Raw genomic sequence first — 26,513 nt, 5'->3', positions numbered from 1 at the left:
TCAGCAACCTCAGCTGGCCTAGAGACTAGGAAGTGTAGACAATCTTTTCATTAGACTGAGTTTGATTTTGTTTGGCTGTGAAATATAAAAATGGAGGAATTGTCCAGGTCAGAAAGGAAAGGAGCAAAGTCTCCTTAGTTTAACCTGCGCAGAAAGCATAATGTAAATCTCAGAATGTCAGAAATTTTGTCTTTGTACTTTTAGTGGATATCTGATAAATCTGCACTAGAAAAAATGGAGGAAATGGGATGGCAGTGAGGCGACTTGTGAGCCACTAGAGACTCAGCAGAGGTTCATGGAAATGACCATAGATTTCATATGAAGACTAGGTTGAGGACAGGAAGCATCCACAACATAACCACAGAGCAGAAAACCTGCCAGAGTGTGCAGAGAAAGGACAAAGTGTGAAAAGGAACACTAGCCTGAGATGTAGATTTAAGTTTTAGCATTCTTCCTTCATTGTTGAATAACGGCTTGTTCAGTCACTTAAATTCTTTTAATACTTATCACATTATGAAAGGGAGAGTTGAATAGTATATGGTCCCATCTACCTATAAATTTTTATTCTTTACAATTGTACCGGAAAATTGTGGCTTTTACAGAGTGGGTGATAGAGCTGACAGGTCAAGATCACGGAACTTGGGGGTCAGATTCATTGGACTGGAATTCTAGCTTTGGTCACTTATTGTGATTACTGTGTGACCTTGGGCAAGTCACTTCATCTTTCTGTGCCTAGATTGATACCTACCTTCTAAGATTGGAGATTAAAAAGGAATTATCTATACTACCATCTACATATTTCTCAGAACATGGAAATCACAATATAGGTTTAACTAATGGGATAACATAACAGAAATATTCTAGACTAGGAGAGAATGTACTGGAAGGTGTTGTACAAGTACACAGAGAACCACAGTTTGAGCTTTAAGTGTGATTGCCACATGCTTAGCAGACATTCAGCAATTTAAAGAGTTTGTTAAGCCGACTGAATCACCATCAGCATCGTTGCCCTCCTCCCTTTCCTCCTCACTGCATCTGGACACAGTTCTAAGGTGAAATTGGACTTGATTTATTAATACTAACTTGGGGCAGTGGGGTGTAAGGTGGAGTCCTCAAATCCTTCAACTTCTTCCACAGGAATTTTTCTCTCCACAGGGTCCTCTCTGGGTGTGCGTTGTAGAGGACGCCAAGAGCCAGCCGACTTCTGAGCAAGATGATTTGCAGCTGGGGAACAGACCCTCGGGCGATCTTCCGCAGATGCTCCTTGCAGAGAAAGAGCCCCAGCCCATGGCGATCCTTAGGCACGCATTCATTGTCTAACACTCCCCTCACCTGTCTTGTGCTGTGTCAATAAAAGGCTACTGCGGAGGTTGCTCGGGGCTATCCTGCAAATAAGCTTAGCCGGCCTCCTACAAACTTGTACTTCTAATCCGCTTCAGGCCTGGTTCCTTTGTGCAGCTAAGGGATGCGACAGTGCATGGCCAGGAGAGGAGCCTCTCTGGTAAGTTTCTCCCTTTCCCTCAGCTTCAAGCAGGATGCTCCACATCTTATCCTGCTGCCTACCTTGTCCCTGAGTCCCACAGATTTTCCTGCTCCAGGCTTACACTCTCTCTCCTCCTCCTGGGGTCCTCCCCTCTCGCCCATTCCTAGAAGGTCTTTGCTCCTTCCTGGGCTGCTCAAGGCCATGGGAATTGGGCATCTGGTTGCTGCTGGGAAAGGGCAGAGCCTGCCATGAACTAGGATGGTTCACCAGCCTATTTGTGGGAAGGAGGCCTCTTGTGTGACCTGTACAGGGTGTCCCAGGAAGACAGTCCTTCCAAAGCCAAACTTTCCCTGTGTCAGTGTCCTCTGTAGGGCTTATACTTCTAGCCTTGCTCTGCACTTGGAATTCATATATCAGGCTTTTTCTTTAGAGAGGAATGTTCTATATCAGAATATATTCTATTTGCATATTTGAGGAATGTACAGATTTTCTGATACTCCAGTATCAAGTAAGTTAAATAATTGGTGGCTCAATGGAGTATATGTCCCTTCCTGTTCCAGGATGTGAGATTTTGAAGAGGGTGATGTCACTGGTTTTTTCTTTTTTGTAACAGCTGAGTCTTTTCTTAATGTTTTGTGTCCTTTATATCATGTGTCAGTGCTGACACAGGTGGAAGTGAGAGATGGGGGCTCTGATTTGCTTTCTGCCCTTTCAAGTTTTCATCAAATATTCTGGTTATCTGAATCCACTGTTTGTTACCTGGGGTGAGAATTGCTCAAATCTATGTTAAGATAGTACAAAGAAAGTCCTCATATACCAAACATACCCCAAAACATGGTGACATATTCTGTCTATGTCAAAGATAAATTGCAGATGAAGGATTAGGGTGGTTGGTGTCTTACGTTTATTCACTGTTTAAGATCTTCCTCTGGGGCCTGTGACCACATGAGCACAAGTGTTTATTTATTAGTGTTCTGTCTTAGAAAGCTGGATGAGCTGAATGGAGTGATAACTAAATTGTGAGAAGTCAGCAAATTTTGTCTAGATAATTAAATGATACTGAAGCAAAAGTGCTTCTCTTTGTATCTAGCTCCAATACATCATAGCTGTTTGATCTTAGGGGAGTTACTTAGCCCTTCTCTGACCCTCAGTTTCTTCACCTGCTTACTGTAGTTCCTAACGCCTCCTATATTTTCAGGATGTCAGAGGGAGTAAGTGGATTCCAATTTGTTAAGCATTTGGAACAGTGTGTGGTGTATAGACTATGTGATAAGAGTTTGTGTTAAGTAGAGTTTTCTTTTGAAGGAGAAGATTCTAAATTATAAGTAGGTTTCACATCTGAAGAGTTTGATCTGGAAGTCCCTGATGCATCTCAGCTCCTTTCTTCTCCAGTCTAATGTTTGTAGGCAGGTGTTATTCTGTGCCTGCCAAGGATTAAAATAAGAGGAACATTATCTCTCTACCCTAAGTCTGAAATCTCACAAAGGTAGAATGCAGGGAATAGCTACTAATAGATGGCCAGGAGCACCAAACTTCAGCCATGCCTTGAATCTTCCTAAGGTTTATTAAAGGCTTGTCAACACATTGCTTCACTTGGGGACACAGTAACACCAGATGTTCAAAATACAAATATGCCCCTTCTCCTCTCTGAGGACTTCCAGAATATGCACCTTCTCCTCTCTGAGGGCGTCCAGAGGAAATACCACGAGAAAATTCTGAAGTTAACTTGAAACTTTGTTATACTAAATTAGAGAACAGGACCTTGTATCTGATGAGGACAAAGAGATAAATTTTGAAAGAATTTGAAATAAGTCTTCCCTGAAAAATGCATTACTTTAGAATTAAAGAGGCTGCCAGGAAAAGGGCTCAATTTTATTACCTTGCAGGTGGAATTTGGCCAGCCATGTGGGTAAGCAATAAGGGTAATTATCTAAATGGGTATACAGCTATTGGGAGCAATAAAGATTTTTATGAAAGAAGTATGTCAATTGTTGTTCTAAATATCTCATGTTGTGTTAGCTGCAATGTATTTTATTATGTACTTAAAGTAAGATATCTTTTATACATGGAGCATCATTGCTTGTTTAAAGGCTTTTCTAAGTATACAAATATTCTTATAACTGAAAAAAGTTACACACAATTTTTTCATCTTAATTTAAAAAAAAAAAATTGACCAAGATAAACCAGTCATAGTACTAACTACATTAAACTTCTCCCTCCTGCATTCTTTGATAACTCTGAAAATGGTTGAATATCTTACTTATTGGGGAGAAAAAAAGACATCTTTATCTGGTGATATGCTTAGGAAACAATAACTTTTTAGTTAATGCAGAAATAAATTGCATTTATTTATCCAACATATATACACTGACCAAGAAGAATAAACAATGTTAATAATTTTTACCTTTGTTTAAAATTGCTAGTTTATATAAAACACACACACAAAAAAAAACTCATTGTAAATTCCCCAGTCAGATACCATGATAAATTTTTTGTATATTCTTTCATTTCAGCTTTCTTTCTGAAACTACATGTGAATTAATCAATGCATAATATGTAGTATTCATCTGTCTTTTGAAAGAGTATTTACATTTTATCAAATAGTTTATAACATGATACCACTGACATTTTCATATTCAACATAGTTTCTGAGCCCAGACCATGTCGATATGTGAAAATCTAGGTTATTTGATTTAACTTTTTTTACTATTTTATTATATTTTATTGATCTATTTATAACAATTATTATGTCCATATCAATTTCTGTGAACACTTAGGTTAATTTTTTTCTTCCTAATTTCTCATTCTACATTGGCTTTTGTTGCTGGATTGGGAAGCGTAGTCTATGGTAATTCTAGTGTGTGTTCCTTTTCATCACACCATCGGTGAACTGCATTCCAACAGCTTCAGTGATGTCTAACCTCATATCCAGGTAGCTACTTTGGGCTTCCTTAGGCATCAGTTCCCTATAGTTCCCACCTGCTTGGACTTCAAGAACATTTGTATTATGTTAGGTCAAACCTTGCTGGAAATGTTGGTTTAAATTCATTCCACTTCTAACCCTTGCCTCCTGAAGTAGGTCTTGATTCATAGTTAGAATGATTTGGTTTTCTTAATATCTTATATCCTTTCCAACAGCCTGGGTAGTGCTAAGTCATGTTGAGGGTTTTCTAAGATTTGATTTAACTTGACAGCTTCCTGAGCCTGAAAAGGAATGGAGCAATAATGAAAAGCCACCAGCCAATTATGCTTAATCCTCTGGACTCCTCCTCACACCTACCCATGCCTAACACTAAAGAGAGGGCTCCACATTTTGGGGAGTAGGAGGTAATCTACCAAGGTATTATTGTAAGAAAGGGGATAGATTAAAAAATAAGATATCTGCTTCCCAGGAAACTACACGGCATTGTTACCACTGTAGGTTATTTAATGTATATAATATTTTGCATGGAAAATATATTTTATTATCCTTGTGCTTAGACATAAAAATTAACTCATGTAATAAAATTTGTTTCAAAATAAAGAAGACATTGTTGAATGAAATATTAGCATCATCTCCATCTAGGGAGCTATGTATTGAGCCCTTCGCAACCAATCCACAATAGACTCACCTTACCAAGATGGAGCCAGTTTCTTTTTGTATGAATAACCTCAGCTGCGCATGGCTTATGCTGGGGAATGCTGTTGTAATAGACACTTTTCAAAGATGTTTTGCCACCTTGAAGGATAATATCTGTGATTCTTCTAGTAGTCTCTTTCTATCTATGAAATGGTGTTGGTGGAGAAATGGATAAATTTATTCATGCAGAAATTACTTGTTCACACCTCAAGCATCTTGGATGCAAAACATTTGCAGTTGCAGTGAAGAGAATCCTGAAGTGCTGAACTAAGCAAGTGATGAATTTCGTGTTCAGAATCCTTAGGCTTTCTTAATCTTGTAAATGCCCCCTATACCCTGACCAGCACCACAGCGTGCTGAGGGCCTTCTAAGATTCCATTCAGTTTGTTATGTATTGCATTAGTGCCCTATGGCAGGTGTAACAAACTTAAACTTAAAACAACAAAAATTTATTCTTTCACTGCTTTGTAGGACAGGAGCTGATTTAGTATTACTGGGACAAAAATCACAGTGTTGGCGTGGCACATTCCCTCCAGATGCTCTAGGAAGCCTCTTGCAGCATCTAAAGCTGCTGGTCTTCTTTGGTTTGTCACTGCATGTGACAGGTATTCATGGCGAGCATCTTCTAATCTCTCTCTGCTTCATCTTCACAGCACCTTCTCCTCCCAGTGCCAAATCTCTCCTTTATAAGTAAGGACTGTAGCCATCACAAATAGGACCCATCTAGATAATCCAGCCTAATCTCAGCACCCTCAAATCCTTAATTTAATCACATTACTAAATTCCCCTATCCCCTCCCCAATAAAGTAACATTTACAGAATCTAGAGGTTAGGATATTATATCTTTGGGAGGCCATTTTTCAGCTTCATTTTATAGATTATTTTATTTAATCCTGACAGCACAATCTGTTAATATTCCTTCTACCTCACTGGTCACCCTTTTGTTCTCCTTTCCAGACTATATCCTTAATTTTGTTTTCTTTCCTTTTGTAATTTTTAATTTTTTCATCTTAACATTGAGTGCTACAGTTCTCAGTTGTTGAACCTCCTCTTCTCTTTCCTTCTCTTTCCACTCCACTCCCTACAACTACCTTTTAGGACTCTTCATCTGAATCTTTAAATAGATTCCTTAAGCTTAGATCAAAAACAAAACACATAATCTTTGATCCTTGCTATTCCCTACAAAATATACTTACTTCAAAATCAGTCTTTCCTGACTCACTGATGTTAAATTCATTCTTCTGGTTGTTTTGGTAAAAACATCAAAACCTTTCTCTCTCCTCTGTTACTATCATACATTCCAGAAATGACACTGATGCCTCCTTTAAAATGCACCTGTATTGGGTCGGGGGGCGGAGCAAGATGGCAGCTGAGTAACAGCTTCCTTGCATCTGGGCACCGTGAGTCTGGGGATATAGGACTCCAGGCATCTCTGGCTGGTGGGATCTGCCTATCATCACCCCTGAGAGGATACAGGGAGTCAGTGAGAGACTTCTGGACCCCAAGAGGAGGACTAAAACAGTGGAAAACCGGCAAGTGGTCGCATGTGTTCAATCCGTCTAAACCCGCCTGCAACTGTAAGTTCAGTAGCAGCGAGACTGCAAACCAGAAAGGCCTTACCTGTGAACTGTTTTGGTGTCTTTGGACTTGGCACTCAGCTGAACTGCCTTGGGGAGAGCCTGAGCGGGAGTGCGGAGAACTTTGGCCTTTGTCTAGGGTCCCAGTCTGAGCCGCTGAGCCAGACGGAGCTAATAGTGTTTGGCTCTGGGTCACAGGCAGACATTGTGAGCAATCTGCCCCAGCAAGTTCCGCCCTCAGGGTCGCAGAGCTGGAATTGGGTGGGAGCTGGTAACCCAGCGACCACGTAGCCTAAGGGCGGGTCTGAGCCGCCTTGCAGCCCTAACCCTTGGGGGCAGAGGGAGACCAGTTTTGACACACAGGGTAAGTGGATAGCCACTTCAGCAGTGATTCCAGCGACAAGCACTTCCCTGAAAAAGCTTCTGCTCAGTAAGTGAACAAGTTCAAAGTGCCTTTTAAGTGGGCTGAAGAGAGATTTAGGGTGTCTACCTGCTGGGGTTTGAGAAACTAGCAGCCTCCAGTCGTATCAGAACTGTGATTAACATCTCATACCCCAGAAGACCACGTATTGCCCAGACAATATTCAATAACATATACATACCGCTTTGTTTTTGGTTGTGTTTTTTTTTTTTTTTTTTTGGTTTGGTTGTTTTTTTTTGTTTATTTTGATGTTGTGGATTGTTGTTTTGTTTTCTAAGTTCAACCTTTTCCATACAGATCCTTTTTCTTTCTCAATTTTTCTAGTTTAATTATAATTTCCCATTGCTGCCTATTTCAATAATTAGAACTTCATTTTTGTTAGTGTTTCTACCGCTATTATTTGGTTTTTCTAGCCAATTTTATCCCGTAAAGTTTTCTGTTTGCTTGTTTTGGTTTGATTTATAGCATTTTTGTCTTTCCTCTCTACTTGGTGGAGGTGGGGTACTGTGTCTGATCAGGTTAGCAAAGAGCTGCTGACCTCAAGGGAACCACCCAACTGGGCACCCCCAGAAGGTGGTTTTTTTTTTTAAGGTTGTATCAAAGTACCCTACTGTACACCTATATTGCTCTGTCTACCTCTTTCTGTGCCTCTCTTCTTTTTGTCAATATTCCTTTTACTCACCCCCTCTCCTTTCTCTATTTTTCTTTTTTTTTTTCTTATCACTTGGTCCTCCTTTCTTTCATCCCTTTCTTGCTCTTCAACCTTCTCACCCTTCTGGTCCTGTAACCCTTAGTCCACAGGCATGAGAACTTAAAGAGCAAGAGGAAGTGAAAGGAAAATTAGGGCAAGGAAACAGATAAAAGAAATCACCCATGAGGAAGAATCAGCAGAAAACTCCAGGCAACATGAAGAACCAGTCCAGAACAACCCCGCCAAGGGACCATGAGGTAGCTACTGCAGAGGATTCCACCTATACAGAAATGTTAGGAATGACAGAAAGGGAATTTAGAATACACATGTTGAAAACAATGAAAGAAATGATGGAAACAATGAAGGAAACTGATAATAAAGTGGAAAATAACCAAAAGGAAATTCAAAAACAGAATCAAATCAGAGATGAACAATATGAAGAATATAAAAAGGATATAGCAGACCTGAAGGAAATGAAACAGTCAATTAGGGAACTTAAAGATGCAATGGAAAGTATCAGCAACAGGTTAGACCATGCAGAAGAAAGAATTTCAGAGGTAGAAGACAAAGTTTTTGAGATAACTCAGATAGTAAAAGAGGCAGAAAAGAAGAGAGAGAAAGCAGAACGTTCACTGTCAGAATTATGGGACTTTATGAAGCGTTCCAACATAGGAGTTATAGGAATTCCAGAAGGGGAAGAAGAATGCCCCAGAGGAATGGAAGCCATACTAGAGAATATTATAAAAGAAAATTTCCCAAATATCACCAAAGATTCTGACACACTGCTTTCAGAGGGCTATCAGACCCCAGGTCGCCTCAACTCTAACCGAGCTTCTCCAAGACACATTGTGATGAACCTGTCCAAAGTCAAGACAAAAGAAAAGATTCTGCAAGCTGCCAGGAGTAAGCGCCAGTTGACCTACAGGGGCAAATCCATCAGATTGACCGCAGAGTTCTCTAATGAAACTTTCCAAGCAAGAAGACAATGGTCATCTACCTTTAATCTAAAACAGAACAATTTCCAGCCCAGAATTCTGTACCCTGCTAAGCTAAGCTTCAAAATTGACGGAGAAATCAAATCATTTACGGATATACAAACATTGAGGAAATTCGCCACAACAAGACCAGCTCTACAGGAAATACTTCAACCTGTTCTGCACACTGACCACCACAATGGATCAGCAGCAAAGTAAGAACTCAGAAATCAAAGGACAGAACCTAACCTCCACACTGATGCAAAAGATAAAACTAAGCAATGGACTCTCACAAAATAAGATGAATAGAATACTACCACACTTATCAATTATCTCAATAAATGTTAATGGCTTGAATTCCCCACTGAAGAGACATAGATTGGTTCACTGGATTAAAAAACACAAGCCATCCATTTGCTGTCTGCAAGAAACACACCTGGCTTCAAAAGACAAATTAAAGCTCCGAGTCAAGGGTTGGAAGACAATTTTTCAGGCAAATGAAATTCAGAAGAAAAGAGGAGTTGCAATCTTATTTTCAGATACATGTGGATTTAAAGCAACTAAAGTCAAAAAAGACAAAGATGGTCACTTTATATTGGTCAAAGGAAAAATACAACAAGAAGACATTTCAATTCTAAATATCTATGCACCCAATTTAAATGCTCCCAGATTCTTGAAACAGACCTTACTCAGTCTGAGCAATATGATATCTGATAATACCATCATAACAGGGGACCTTAACACTCCTCTTACAGAGCTGGACAGATCCTCTAAACAGAAATTAAACAAGGATATAAGAGACTTAAATGAGACCCTAGAACAACTGTGCTTGATAGATGCATATAGAACACTCCATCCCAAAGATAAAGAATATACATTCTTCTCATCATCCCATGGAACATTCTCCAAAATTGATCATATCCTGGGACACAAAACAAATATCAACAGAATCAAAAGAATTGAAATTTTACCTTGTATCTTCTCAGACCATAAGGCACTAAAGGTGCAACTCAACTCTAACAAAAATGCTCGACCCCACCCAAAGGCATGGAAACTAAACAATCTTCTGTTGAATAACAGATGGGTAAAGGAAGAAATAAAACAGGAAATAATTAACTTCCTTGAGCATAACAACAATGAAGACACAAGCTACCAAAATCTGTAGGATACTGCAAAAGCAGTTTTGAGAGGAAAATTCATCGCATTAGATGCCTACATTCGAAAAACAGAAAGAGAGCACATCAACAATCTCACAAGAGATCTTATGGAATTGGAAAAAGAAGAATAATCTAAGCCTAACTCAGTAGAAGAAAAGAAATCTCCAAAATCAAATCAGAGATCAATGAAATTGAAAACAAAAGAATCATTCAGAAAATTAATGAAACAAGGAGTTGGTTTTTTGAAAAAATAAATAAAATAGATAAACCATTGGCCAGACTAACGAGGAATAGAAAAGTAAAATCTCTAGTAACCTCAGTCAGAAATGATAAAGGGGAAATAACAACTGATCCCACAGAGATACAAGAGATCATCTCTGAATACTACCAGAAACTCTATGCCCAGAAATTTCACAATGCGAAAGAAATGGATTGATATTTGGAATCACACCCTCTCCCTAGACTCAGCCAGGAAGAAATAGAGCTCCTGAACAGACCAATTTCAAACACTGAGATCAAAGAGACAATAAAAAATCTTCCAACCAAAAAATGCCCTGGTCCAGATGGCTTCACTCCAGAATTCTATCAAACCTTCAAGGAAGAGCTTATTCCTGTACTGCAGAAATTATTCCAAAAAATTGAGGAAGAAGGAATCTTCCCCAACACATTCTATGAAGCAAACATCACCCTGATACCAAAACCAGGAAAAGACCCCAACAAAAAGGAGAATTTCAGACCAATCTCACTCATGAACATAGATGGAAAAATTCTCAACAAAATCCTAGCCAATAGATTACAGCTTATCATCAAAAAAGTCATTCATCATAATCAAGTAGGCTTCATCCCAGGGTTGCAAGGCTAGTTTAACATACGCAAGTCTATAAATGTTATCCACCATATTAACAGAGGCAAAAATAAAGATCACATGATCCTGTCAATAGATGCAGAAAAAGCATTTAATAAAATCCAGCATCCTTTTCTAATTAGAACCCTGAAGAGTATAGGCATAGGTGGCACATTTCTAAAACTGATTGAAGCTATCTATGATAAACCCACAGCCAATATTTCACTGTATGGAGTACAACTGAAAGCTTTTCCTCTTAGAACTGGAACCAGACAAGGTTGTCCTCTGTCACCTTTACTATTCAACGTAGTGCTGGAAGTTCTAGCCAATACAATTAGGCAAGACAAGGAAATCAAGGGAATCCAAATGGGAGCAGAGGAGGTCAAACTCTCCCTCTTTGCTGACGACATGATCTTATACTTAGAGAACCCCAAAGACTCATCCACAAGACTCCTAGAAGTCATCAAAAAATACAGTAATGTTTCAGGATATAAAATCAGTGTCCACAAGTCAGTAGCCTTTGTGTACATCAATAACAGTCAAGATGAGAAGCTAATTAAGGACACAACTCCCTTCACCATAGTCTCAAAGAAAATGAAATACCTAGGAATATACCTAACGAAGGAGGTGAAGGACCTCTATAAAGAAAACTATGAAATCCTCAGAAAGGAAATAACAGAGGATATTAACAAATGGAAGTACACACCATGCTCATGGATGGGAAGAATCAACATTGTTAAAATGTCTATACTTCCCAAAGCAATCTACCTATTCAATGCCATTCCTATCAAAATACCAACATCGTACTTTCAAGATTTGGAAAAAATGATTCTGTGTTTTGTATTGAACCGGAAAAAACCCTGTATAGCTAAGGCAGTTCTCTGTAACAAAAATAAAGCTGGAGGCATCAGCATACCAGATTTTAGTCTGTACTACAAAGCCATAGTGCTCAAGACAGCGTGGTACTGGCACAAAAACAGAGACATAGACACTTGGAATCGAATTGAAAACCAAGAAATGAAACTACCATTTTACAACCACCTAATCTTTGATAAACCAAACAAGAACATACCTTGGGGGAAAGACTCCCTATTCAATAAATGGTGTTGGGAGAACTGGATGTCTACATGTAAAAGACTGAAACTGGACCCACACCTTTCCCCACTCACAAAAATTGATTCAAAATGGATAAAGGACTTAAATTTAAGGCAAGAAACAATAAAACTCCTCAAAGAAAGCATAGGAAAAACACTGGAAGATATTGGCCTGGGTAAAGACTTCATGAAGAAGACTGCCATGGCAATTGCAACAACAAAAATAAACAAATGGGACTTCATTAAACTGAAAAGCTTCTGTACAGCTAAGGAGACAATAACCAAAGCAAAGAGACAACCTACACAATGGGAAAGGATATTTGCATATTTTCAATCAGACAAAAGCTTGATAACTAGGATCTATAGAGAACTCAAATTAATCCACATGAAAAAAGCCAACAATCCCTTATATCAATGGGCAAGAGACATGAATAGAACTTTCTCTAAAGACGACAGATGAATGGCTAACAAACACATGAAAAAATGTTCATCATCTCTATATATTAGAGAAATGCAAATCAAAACAACCCTGAGATATCATCTAACCCCAGTGAGAATGGCCCACATCACAAAATCTCAAAACTGCAGATGCTGGCGTGGATGTGGAGAGAAGGGAACACTTTTACACTGCTGGTGGGACTGCAAACTAGTACAACCTTTCTGGAAGGAAGTATGGAGAAACCTCAAAGCACTCAAGCTAGACCTCCCATTTGATCCTGCAATCCCATTACTGGGCATCTACCCAGAAGGAAAGAAATCCTTTTATCATAAGGACACTTGTACTAGACTATTTATTGCAGCTCAATTTACAATCGCCAAAATGTGGAAACTGCCTAAATGCCCACCAACCCAGGAATGGATTAACAAGCTGTGGTATATGTATACCATGGAATACTATTCAGCCATTAAAAAAAATGGAGACTTTACATCCTTCGTATTAACCTGGATGGACATGGAAGACATTATTCTTAGTAAAGCATCACAAGAATGCAGAAGCATGAATCCTATGTACTCAATTTTGATATGAGGACAATTAATGACAATTATGGTTATGGGGTGGAACAGAAAGAGGGAAGGAGGGAGGTGGGTGGGGCCTTGGTGTGTGTCACACTTTATGGGGGCAAGACATGATTGCAAGAGGGACTTTACCTAACAATTGCAATCAGTGTAACCTGGCTTATTGTACCCTCAATGAATCCCCAACAATAAAAAAAAAAAAAAAATGCACCTGTATTGGACTGATTCCCAATATTTCTACTGCTGTATTTGAGTTCAAGCCCCAATTTCTCCTTGTTTGGCTTACTTCCATCCCTCATAACTGGTCCTCCTGCCTCTATCCCATCATCTGTGTGTACTGTCTACTCACTAACTAGAAGGATGTTTTAAAATAATAAGTGAGATTACGTATTTAGTACTCTGCTTAAAATCAAGCTTTGTTCCTGCCCCACCATGTTACTTGGAGTAAGTCTGCAAAGTTTTGCATGATGTGGCCCTGTTGCCTTCCTTGTTCTTGCTGTCTCTAAAGTTTCTACCCCTGCAGCATCTCTGTAGATCACCAGACGCTCTTTCAACTAAGTTCTTGCATTGGTCATTTCTTCTTCCCGGAAAAAACTTCTCAAATATATCTGTATGGCTAACTTCCTTAGCTCCAAGTTATTGTTCAAATATTGGATTTTTTTTGAGCCAACTCTGACCTGTGTTTATTTATAACTTTGATGCTATCCATGACCTCCTGCCACTGTCCAGTTCTACTATTATACTTTTCTGCTTGTTCCTTAGCGCTTCTTATCTTCTGTATAAATTGCCTGTTTATTACAGAATTTTAATGTAGAAAGAAACCTGAAGATGATCTTGGGTTTCTTCTTCTTTATTCTATAATCTGGAGTTAGACCAAAGCTACTATATTGACAACCTTGACTAAGTTACATGTGTTTGGTGTTGGTGTTCCACCATGAGTAAAATTAGGATAATTATGATACTTGCTTCATTGACTTGGTTTGATAATTATATAAGCTCGACAAGTAGAGGCTATATAAAATGTCTGGAACTTGGTCAACACTTAATATTTCATTTGGGTAAGAGCTGTATCCATTCTGAAAGAACCAAATGAATCCCTTTTCATAAATTATGGTCCTTTGTGTCCAAGACCCAAAGCGATATGCAAGACAATCTATTCCAAGGATGGGCACATCAATTTTTTTTTGTTGTTGTTATTGTTGTTGTTGCAGTTTGGCCAGGGCTGTGTTTGAACCCACCACCCTCAGTATATGGGGCCAGCACCCTACTCACTGAGCCATAGGCACCTCTCAGAGCACATCAATTGTAATAGAATTTTTAGGCAGAACTTTAAAATCATGGTCTCTGTCCATACTTGGAGGCTTCAGAATACCTGTTTGCAAATAATTACTTGAATGACTTTCTTTACGGGTTTTAATTTTGGAAATGTAATCACACATTCCCTGGGGAAAAGAGTACCAGTATTATAGATCTTTTTCTCCGGGTCCAAGAGATAGAGCTTAGGGAAGAAGTTGGGCCAATGTTCATGTGGAATCTGAGACTTCTGGAAGGGAGAGTTTCAAGATCACAGATTTTTTTTTTCTCATGAATCAAAATTACTTCCTGAAACAGCATTTAGAGAGAGGTATCTGCTGGGGAGTTTCTCAATAAATAGAGTAAAACTTCAACTTTGGCTATTGTTATTTTCCTCAAAGATGGTTCTTAGCCTTGCCTTTTATCCAAGTGCTCTGAATCTTCTGGATTTATTGGAATTTTCTTTAGAAAGCTTTCTCTGGTCCTTACCCACACCCAAATTCCTTCCAGTCCCGGATTCCTTTTGCTAGACACAAGATGTTTTTATTTTTATTCTAAGAGAATAAGTTTAGACTGAAGGTTTTGATACGTAAAACGAGCCAAGTGAGGGAAAGAAAACACTAGAAACATTATAGAGATGTGATGTATGTAGCAAACCACAAAAGCAATGGCTTTTTAATCATTTCGTAAGGGAACCAGTTTTCTACCTGAAAGACTCTGTAGATTTCCAAGCACCTTAGAAACTTGGCAGTTGATTGTGGATACTTTTAGATCTCAGAGAGAATAAATAGCCTATGTCAGCTTTGATACACTTCCAAGAATTGTTTTTTTCCCTGTCATAGGACAGCTTATTTGGCGCCTGATAGTGTTGGGAGCTGTCAGCTTGAAGCTGGCAAGAGTTTGCTACCAGCTGTTGTCACTTCATACCAAGATCCAGAAAGTGGAAAAGATCTCCAGAAAGGATTTTATTGCTGTTGTTTTAGTGAGCATTCCTGAGTTTTGCTAAAGAGCCGATGATGCTGCTAAGATGAAAACACACACACACACATGCACACACACAGACGCACACGTGCACAAAGATGGAATATATGATCTACAGAGCTTGGATTGTGTTGGCAGATGGGGCTAGAGAGGTTGTGGTAGGTGCCAAGAATCCAAGTAGTGACATACCACATTTAGTAAGCTTTTGGCATGTGCATATTTTGTTTAATTAGCAGTTTTTGTAAGTCACAAGCATATGCTTTGTAACTTCTTGTTTTAATCTTAAGCTATTATGTACTTCAGTGAAATCTGATGTCATCCCTGAGTTTTGCTTATAATTAGCAACTCAGCACCATCTGTCACCCCCAGCCATTCCTGCACTTGCCCATCATCCTCCACCATCCTGACACTGTCCTGCAAATAAGCATTGTGGAAAGGTATAAGAGAAAGATCGGTCTGGATTTGGCTGTGAGCTATTTTATAGGAATAGAGTAGGGATATGGGCCACAGAAAAGCTCTGGGACCAAAAGAATCCAACACTAACCTGGAATCAGGGACATGCCCTGATAAATTCTAGTGAAAAACACAGTGGAAGCCAGGGACTTACATTGGAGTGGGCAACGAAGAATTGGAGAACTCTGAAGCCGGGAGAAAGGAGAATAGCCCATGGGTGCCACTTGCAGGAATAGAGCCTGATGCTGAACTGAAAAGCTGCTGAAGTGAAGGCTCCTTGTCTCTACTCCTAGATGGTCAGGCTGTCTCTGATGTTTATATATAGTTAACAGAGGATGTAACATGGTGCTGTTTACCAAGACTCAAGCTCTCATCCACCTTGACTTTTTGAAACCCAACTTTTTATGATGTCCCTTACTTGTGCCATTCTGAGAATCCATGGGACATGTATGTATTTTCCACAGAGCCTTTGTGGTGTTGCTTACCTCTTCCGCCAATTATTTCCATCTGTTTTAATTGCCTTTGCTGTTTGGTCTGGCATGGAAAACTTCCAGCATATTTATGAACTGGCTTCCTCAAGGTTGTTACTGCTCTCTACTGAGTAGCTCCATAGAAATCATGGGCGGAGACCTTTTCTTAAAAGCCTTCAGTAATTTCTGGGACCAAGCCATGTTAAGAAAACTTTATTGATAGGTAAGAAAAGTAGACAATTACAGTTACTTTCAGTGATGAGGTGTGGAAACTGCATTCTACGAGCCCAGATCATAGCCCATTACTTAAAATGCTTCCCTGCATAGTCTGCAGCCTGAACGAATGAGTCAGGGTCTAGTTTATCCTGCCAAAATGTTAGTACAATGGAACAATATGCCTCAAAGTTTAAGGTGCATTTAAATCACCTAGGAATCTTATAAAAATGCATGTCATGATTCAAGTGGTTGAAAATGAGGCCTAAGATTTAGCATTTCTAACAAGCTGTCAGCTGATGCTGTCTCCAGCATCTAAATTTATAATAGCAAGGCCTAGAGCATGTCCTTCTTTCTCAGAATTTAATGTTGAAAGTAGATGTTCTAGAAAAAAGAGGAACATTTTTTACCCTTTTGGGAGGACCACGGTAGGCTTACTTTGGCAGTATTCTTTGGAGCTCCATTCCTTATTGGTGTATTTTTATTTTACATATTCTCAGATGATTTCTTCTCTTTCCCTGGATTTTACCAGATGTTTTTAATCTAATTGTGGATCTTTATTTCATCCCTTTCCTTAGCCCTCAAAAGCAGATATCCACCTGCCTTCTTGACTTCTGCAGGTATCTAAACCTTCTTTCTATCCCTGGCATATGGAACAATGATTTTCAATGGGAAGAAATTTTACTTTCTGGGGATATTTGGCACAGAAGAGGATTAAGGCATGCTATTGGCATCTAGTAAGTACAGGCCTGGATTGTGACTAAATAGGCTGCAATGCATGTTTCCACAAAGAAGAGTTATCGGGTCCAAAATATCAATAATGGTGCCATTGAGAAACTCAGACATGGATCATTGCTGGTTATCTAACAAAATGCAATTAAATTTGAGAGAATAAATAATTTAATAACACATATGTAATATATGAAATCAATCTTTGTGCAAAAATACTAATAGTAAACCTGAGGGTATAGTATGCTCTCATAATAAACAAGTCAACAGTAATAGTGCTTATGAATTATTGAGCTTTATATATTTCATCACATTTTAAATGAACAACAGGCCTATGGGATATTTTAACATGGCACAGGTGAGCAAAGTAAGGCTCAGAAAACTTACATAACTTGCCTAATTTCAAAAAGCTAAACTAAAACATACCCTAGCTCTTCCTGGCTATAAAAACACCCCATACCCTCTAGGATTCATCTCATTTCCCCTACACACTTAGAGCTGTTTATCCTTGAATGCTTGAACAGTTAAGAGATGAATCAGATTTCTCCTTCTTCCTCTGCCGGTAGCCACCCCAGGCAAGAAAAAGCTCCTGCCTCATCATTTATGTTTCTCTCCTTGAGAAAGCTGCAGTATATAATTCTAGCCTAAACTTTTCAGAAGAGGAAAGACTAAGAAAATCATTGGCCTTATGACCAAGTTTAGCCACAGACATAGGAGGAAATGTGATATGCATCAATTGGGTCATTTCTAATGTAGAGATGAGTTGATTATTATAGCTTTGAAGCCATTCTCCTCCCTCTCACTGACTGGAATATACATAAGGCTGTGTCCCTGGTTTATACAAGTAGGTGAGAAAGAACAATTTGATTAGAAATATCTCAATAATGTTAAAAAAAAAAAAGCTTGGGTCCAAAATCTTATATGAAAGGCAAATAAACTTCTATCTCATTTAATATTTTGTGTCTGTATTTTGGCATCTCTATTAATATACAAATGTTAAGTATTAAAAGATAAGTATTTGTGAAGGAATCAGAGATTCAAAAATGGGAAGAGATTCAGAAAAGTGCCGTGCCATGGAAATTAGAAAGCATCACAAGGGAAAAAGTGATCAATAATACCACAGAAGTGAGGCTGGTTAGATGGGAATTAGAAAGGTAATTTGATAAATGTTGGTTCATTGATGTCCTTAATGATAGCGATTTTTGGAGAGCTCTGGGAGCAGAAGTGAAATTGCAATGTATCAAGAGTAAGATGGAGATATGAAATTGGGCATGGTTAGTACAGTAACACTTTTTAAGAGCTTGGATGAGAAATTAAGTAATTAAATGTAAATGTAATTAAATTTATTGTTTATAATCATAAATAGTCAGAAACTTTTTTTATTATAAATAACCAAGTTGATGTCTATTTATGATAAAATCTCTTAGCAAATAAGAAGTAGAAGAAAATTTCTTTTGGGCCAGGCACAGTGTTGTACATCTATAATCCTAGCACTCTGGAAGGCTGAGGTGGGCAGATTGCTGAAGCTCATGAATTCAAGATCAGCCTGAGCAAAAGCAAGACCCCATCTCTACTAAAGATGAAAAACTGAGGCAAAAGAATTACTTGAGCCCACAAGTTCAAAGTTACTGTGAGCTATGATGTTATGGCACTCACTCAGAGTGACAAAGTGAACTTTGAGATGAACTCTTTAACCTGATGAAGTTCATCTACAAAGCTATGCATTATACTTAAGAAAGTATACTTAAGAAAGACTGAATGTTTTTTCCCCTGTGATTAGAAATAGGTAAAAATGTCCCTCTCAGCATCCTTTTAAAATCTTTTGTACTGAAGTTTCTAGCCAGTGCAATAAGGCAAGAAAAAGAAATAAAAACCATGGAAAGAAGGAAGCAAAACCATCTTTATCCTGAGAAGGTATAATCATCTATTCAGAAATGTTAACATATCTACAAAAAGTTCTAAACTTAAAACGTGAATTTAACAAGATTATAAGATACAAGGTCTAAATAAAATAGTTAATTGTATTTATCTATATTTTAACAAATATGAGAAAATTAATATTTAAAAAGCAGGAACTATTACAAAGGCATCAAAAAGATGGAATACTTAGGAAAAATCTGACAAAAGATGAACAAAGCCTTCATATTGAAAAATGAAAGTATTTCTGAAAAAATTAAAGAACTAAACAGAGAGCAAGAGAGAGTGAGAGACAGAAATTGATTTTGTTTACAGATTAGAAAATTCAAAATTAAGACATCAGTTCATTTAAAATTGATCCATATTATCAATGTAATTTAATCAAAATGATAACAAAAATCTTTATTCTTTGGTAGAATTGACAAGTTGATTTTAAACTGTATATGGAAATGAAAAGCATATAAAATAGGCAAAACAATTTTGAAAAAGAAAAGCAAAGTTGAAAGTTCATTGGCCTTAAGACCGTTTATACTCCTAGTTCCTGATTTTGAGATTTACTATTATATTACAGTAATTAAGACATTACAATATTATGGTATTGGTATAAAGATAAATCATTAGGCCAGTGGAACAGAATAGGAAATCCAGAAATAGACCCGCATACATTTTTTTTAAATTAAAGTTAAAATGGTACAGAAAAATGTAAAGTTAAAATGGTACAGAAATGTATAAAGAGTTTCTCCACCAGTTTTCCTGAATTTTAACATTTTATACAACCTAGTTTGGTGCCCGTAGCACAGTGGTTATGGCGCCACATACACCAAGGTTGACGGGTTCAAACCCAGCCTGGGCTGGCTAAACAACAATGACAACTGCAACAAAAAATAGCCAGGCATTGTGCTGAGCGCCTGTAGTCCTAGCTACTTGGGAGGCTGAGGCAAGAGAATCGCTTAAGCCCACAGTGCTCTACTGAGGGTGACATAGTGAGACCCTGTCTCAGAAAAACAAAAACATTTTATACAACCATACTGTAATCCTAAAAACTAATAATTTAACATAATTGCAATACTATTAGCTAAACTAGACACTTTATTGGAGTTTCCTTTGTCTGTTCCAGGATATAATTTAGGATCCCATATTGCATTTAGTTATCTTGTTACATTAGTCTCCTCTGACCTGTACTAGTTCCTCAGTCTTTCTTCCTCTTTCATGATCTTAAAACTTTGAAGGAGTTCTGATCAGTATTTTGCATAATATTCCTCATTGTGGGTGTGTTTGATGATTTATCATGATCTTATCTATATAAAATAATTGTATTTCTCTATATTTTGAAAAATATAAGAAAATTAATATTTAAAAACCAAGAACAATTACAAAGGCACCAAAAAGATGGAATATTTAGGAATAAATCTGACAAAAGATAAACATAAAAAATGAAAGTATTTCTGAGAAAAAAATTAAAGAACAAAACAGGGCAGGAAAATACAAAAAAGGCAATGTGTCTCTCTCCCTGCTACCTTATTAGGGGTACACAAGGTCAATATGTCTTATTGCTGCTGATATTAACCTTGAAGCTGATATCTGCTATGTCTCTACACAGTAAGGTTACTGTGTTTATCTTTATAATCAGTAAGTATTTATTTTGGAAGAGAAACCCCGAGACTATGCACATATTCTGTTTTTCTTTAAATATGTGCCCCCGAACCCTAGCATTTTGCCTGCAATAATATTTACTCTGGCGTAATGGTAGTTTTCTGTTTCCCCCATTTCTTCTACAGTTACTAATTGGAATTCTATGAACAGCTGTCCTTTATCCTCCAATTATTTGTTTAATCATTGTTATTTATTTATATTAATATGGACTCCAGGATATTTATTTTACTCTTTGGGCCATGATCAATATTATTTATTTTTCTCAAGTTTTTTTCATTTTTGACTATTGAAAGCTCCTTCAGATTGGGCACCTGTGCATTTTTAATATGGATCTATTTCTCTATCTACGTATCATCTATCATCTATCTGCCACAATTCAAGTACAATCCAAAAGCCAGGGCTCCTTCTAGAGTTTCTCCTTTCTTTATTTATAACCTCTTTTCCACCACAGAGAGAAACGTAGCTCTCATTATTTACAGTGTACTTTGTATTTGCTTGTTTATTTCCCTCTTGGATACATATAAGCTAGTTTCAGATTGTTATCCTATAGGCTTGTGAGAAATGAACTTAACTAGAAAATAGTGCTTGTGTAGAATTCTTTTCTGTATTTAGTCTTTTTAAGTATCTAATCAAAATATTGTTTTCAACTTACGCCAGCTCATTTTCTCCACCTGTAGTATAAAGATATGGTTCATTGTAAAAGATGTAGATTTTTGTCTGTTTGTTGTAGTCAGTATTCTATCTTGGGCTCCTCCCAGTTTCTTCTCTCACAAATATTTGGGTTCTCTCCAATTTGATCTATAGATTCAATACTATCCCTTTCAATGTTCCAGTAAATTATCTATTTAAAAAATCATTTCTAAAGGAAAGGAGATAGAACAGCCAAACATATTTTGAAAAATAAGAACAAAGTTGGAAAATAGATATTACCTATTTATAAAACTTCCTAGAAAGTCACAGTAATTAAGATAGTATCTCACTAATGAAAGGGTAACACATAGATCAAGGAAAAGAACAGGGAAACCCGGTTGTAGACCTAAAAGTGGAATCAACTGATTTTTGACCATGTATCAAAGGCAATAGTGCTGAATTTCAAATATGACATTTGAAATGATATAGGAGATAATCTTAGGAATCTTGAATTAAGCAAAAATTTTTTATTGTTGGGGATTCGTTGAGGGTACAATAAGCCAGGTTACACTGATTGCATTTGTTAGGTTTTTAAAAAAATATATACAAGTCGTGCAAGGCAAAAAATTGGATAATTTGGCCTTTTTCAAAATAAAGTTTTTGCTTTCATGAAACACTATTAAGAATGTGCAAAAGCAAGCCATAAATTGGCTGTGAATATTTTCAAAACATATTTCCAGCTGAAGAATTTTATCTGAAAAATATAAGAAACTTCTATAACTCAATTAGACAAACAATATAAAATGGGCAAATGATTCAAACAGACATTTTACCAAAAAAGATCTGTGGATGTGAGATGACAAGTTGGCACATGCATAATTTAGCAATGTTATTTATTAGAGAAAGGCAAATTAAAATCGTGAAGAGATGCCATTGCTTATCTTTAGAATGGCTAAAATTAGAAAGATAACATACCAAGCATGCAAAACAACTGAAACTCTTCCACACTGATGGTGTTAATAAAAGTGATACAATCACTTTGGAAAACTTTTGGTGGTTTTTAAAATGCTAAATATATACCTAGTGAACACATCAAGTGTTTCACTCCTAGACATTAATTTAAAATATATCACGGCATTTGTCTCTCCATAAGCTTGTACACTAATGTTCACAGCAGCTTCATTTATAATAGACAAAAACTGTAAAACATCCAAATGTACATCAAAAAGAGAATAGACAGATTGTCTTACATAGACATGATAAATGTTACTCAACAATAAAAATAAATGAGCTATTGATACGTGTGGTAATATGAAGGAATCTCATAGTAATTAGGCTTAATATGAAACAGTAAAGTGAAAAGTACATAATGTACAATCCATTTATATCAAACTCTAGGAAATGTAAATTAAACTTATCAAAGATAGTCATTGCCTTCCATCGGGCAGTTTGGGGAAGTTGAAGGCAGGGGGTAGAAATAGGGAAAAAACCTTTAGTGTTGGTGGATATGCTTATTTTGTGATTTTGATGACTTCATGGGTGCATACATCTGTCAAGAGATGAAAATTTGTGTATTTTGTATATGTAGTTTACTGCATTTTAAATATATGTTGATAAATTATAAAATCAAAACAAAAATATAGAGGCTCTTTGTTATATCCAAGAATTATAAGGAATTTAGGGAGCCGGGTCTGGAAAACAAGAATGGACAAGGAGTTTGGCAGCTAAAAGTACAGGCAAGAGGACACAGAGCAATTTGATTATGATGCTGATGCCAACCACAACTGTTGTGCCCTTACACTACTTTAGAACACCTAGGTCTCCTGCCCCTGTGAATAATTTAATAATCTAATAATCTTTTTGTTTAGCAGGCCCAGGTTGGGTTCGAACCCCTCAGCCCTGATGCATGTGGCCGATTCCCTAAAGACAGAGTTACAGGCACCCAGCCATAATTTAATAATCTTTGTGCCATTCTGTGGCTGGGGCATCCCACTGGCATGCTGTGATAATATCCCAGGGCCCTAACCCCAGAAAGCTGGGAGAGGGAGCATATCTGCCACCTCTGATTTTGTAGAAGGAGCTGTTACCTTGCCTCTCACCACGTGTTCTTGTTATGAGTAGCCAAGAGGAGAAAAGAGGAAAAATAATTACTCTCTAGACAATCACATGACTCATAATTTTAGAAGGCATGAGAAGCCCTCAAATCCTAGGTGTCTCTGACTTGTACGACTTTCTGCAAGTTGCCTTCCTAGCTCTCTAGTTAGCTAAGGACACAAACTCCTGAGTTCTGACCCCTCTTTATTCACATACTGTGCATTTTCATTCATAAGGTTTTCTCTCTCAGTTCCCTGGGATGTGCTACTGTAGCCACATAATCTTAGAAGGTATAGGACTAGAATAAACTTTAAAAAAAATATCTTTTCTCCTAATTCCTTCTGTTCTTGGAAACAGCCTGCTCAGGCTTCTCATTTTTCCCAAGTTCTATCCTCTGTGCTGGTCCAACTCTCCCTCTAGTGGTAATTTGTTTAGTCTGCCCATAGACCTAAAGTCTCTGCTTTAGGCCAGTGTCAAGGCTCCACTGCAACTCGGAGTTGACCTAACAAATATGATGTAGCCTAATTGTATGTGCCCTTATATTAATCTGAAATTTTTTAAAAAGTCTGAATACTATTCACAATAAGAAATACGTTTTATAATTCAGTGCCATTTACATATATATAACTAAAAAATTTCACATCAGCAGTATTTTCTCTAACTTTGTGCAATAAATTGTGGTATTTTCTATTTTATTCGTTTTCCTTTTATTTAGAGAATTGTGTTATCTATTACCCACTAAATTAATTTAACAATTTCAACCACCAACAAGTTGCAATATGCTTTGAAAAACACTTCAACTGTCATGAAAACTGTTAACTTTTGTGATCTATAAATAGATATTTATCCCAAATAAAGACACCAGACATACACACAAAAACACCTGTAACCAAATACCTGATGACCTGCAAATCTTTTTACTTAATTTTATTTTTATAACACATCTGTACACAATGACTTGAAAAATCTTGAAGAACACTGCCTAACTTTGCATAGCTTTGTGGTTCCTGAATTTAACCATAGAAGAAATATTTTCAAAATATATACATACAATGAAATTAAACCAATCTATGAATAGCTCATGAGGTGATTATTCCAAGGAATGAGATTTTGAAAAATTCTGCTTTATATGTGAGGAGATAATCCATAAATAAATACAAAATACAAATGTACATGTAAATCGTAACAAAGATCTATGCAGTTGGTGGAAAATGGCCTCCCAGATGTGTGCCTTAAAAGCTACTTAGGAAGAATAGGCAACTGTGGTTTGATGGTATGTGGTCTGGAGGTAAAGAGAGGAGTATTCTGTTAAAGCTAAAATAGGTGAATGATAAAGTTATATTTAGGGATTTTAGGAAATAAGGTGCTTTTCTTTAACGCTTATGCAGATGCTCCTTGGACTCCCTGTCCCTGTCAAATAGTTTTGTCTTCTGCTGTACAGATGGCAAGTGAAGTCAGAGATAGAGGGTCCCACCAGAGCCCCAAGAGCCTGGCAGGGTCTGCTGGCCCAACTGGGAAAAGGCCTGGTCCAGTCTGATGGCTCACAGGAAATGAATGGCAGAAATACAAATCACAACAGGTTAGATACATAATTCTAGAAATGGATTAAATATATAATTCTAGAAACATAATTCTAGAAACAGATTAGAACTGGGTAAACACAATGATAGCCATGAGCATAGCAACCAGCCATAAAACTTCTGGAAGACTGAAATACAGTCCAAAGTCAGAGGTAAATATAATGCCTGGAGTACAGTGACAGTATCTAAAGAAGGAAATCTAGGTCAGAAAACAAGCCAAGGTCACCAAAAGAGGCTAACTCAGAACAATCTTGTTCTTTGCAGCAGCCATGTTCTGTGGTACATTTCTGCTCCCCTTCTCCAAGAACTGGATCCTACCCACAGATCCTACATACGAGGCCAATTAGCACCCATAATAATACCTGGTAACTCAAATTCCTAGCCCCATCAGATTGGACTGAGATGTACATCATCCAGCTCTACCTGTACGAGACTGATATTTTCCTGACAAGGAATTTGTTCTCTGAGAATATAAATTTTTAATCCCGGGAGAAAAAATTCTGGTAGAACTGTAATGAGTTAGCTGAGTTTGATCACTCTGTCTGTACCCTAAAGGCAGGTAAACTGACGATTAACTGAAAGACTATGAACCAGACCCAGTGAAATAAGAGAGGAAAAGAAAGGAGAATATATGTAACCTCACTTTCTGACTTTTTTTTTCTAGTCCCTCATGTGACTCAGTAATAGTGCATTGAGATAACCTGTGCCCTTCCAAAAACATCTCTTTTGCTTAAGTGAGTCAGAATGCATGTCAATGTCTTATATCCAAATAACCTTTATTAAGCCAGCCTAAAAGAAACCTATGTCCTATCTCAGTCAAGACACCTTTGAGGTGTCAGCACCACAGTAGGAGTATAGACTTAGAAAGGAATTTATGGAGAATTCAGACAGTGACTATAACAAAGTGTCTCTCACAAATTATACTATGTAGGCTTCAAGAGCTAGCTAACATATGAATTAGATAGACCGTTCTTACGTTATTCCTCAAGAATTTGGGGGCATTACTTGTTAGAGATAGAAAACGAGAACTTATAAATATTAGGGGAGGAGATATTTTTCTCAACTATTTTAGGAGAAACAGGGCTCTGGACCAGCTGGAAGACATTCAGTTATGGTGAGTTAAATGGACAGGATGGATACCAGTAGAGAAGTGGTAGAAACTGTCTGCCTACCACTGTTCCAGGCTTACAGATAGAAAAGATAATAAGAGTTCACCAGAAGAAGAGAACTTATAAAATGATTCAGGACACAAACTATTCATAAGTAAAGGCTATGAATTAGGCAAAACATTCCTTGCAATCAGTACCTCAGGTACTTGAGAATTGCTCTAGTTGTAGTAGGCAATGCCAATTGATTTGACAGCAGCTATTCTCTTCTAATTTTTATAATGAAACCTTAATTTTGCATGTAAATTTCTGCAGTAGGCATATAAGCTCTTCTTTGAAGGTTGTATAGAACTCTGGTGTGAAGCCATCTGGATCTGGGCATTTTTTTTGTTGGGAGATTTTTTATTGTTTCTTTGATCACAGTGCTTGAAATTGGTATGTTCAGGAGATCTACTTCTTGATTAAGTCTAGGGAGAGGGTGTGATTCCAAGTATTGATCCATTTCCTCCACATTGTC

Source organism: Nycticebus coucang, chromosome 4 (genome assembly GCF_027406575.1).
Source record: "Nycticebus coucang isolate mNycCou1 chromosome 4, mNycCou1.pri, whole genome shotgun sequence".
In the NCBI taxonomy this organism is placed as follows: domain Eukaryota; kingdom Metazoa; phylum Chordata; class Mammalia; order Primates; family Lorisidae; genus Nycticebus; species Nycticebus coucang.
The sequence above is the reverse complement of the archived record's forward strand: the minus strand, read 5'-3'. Positions refer to the sequence as shown.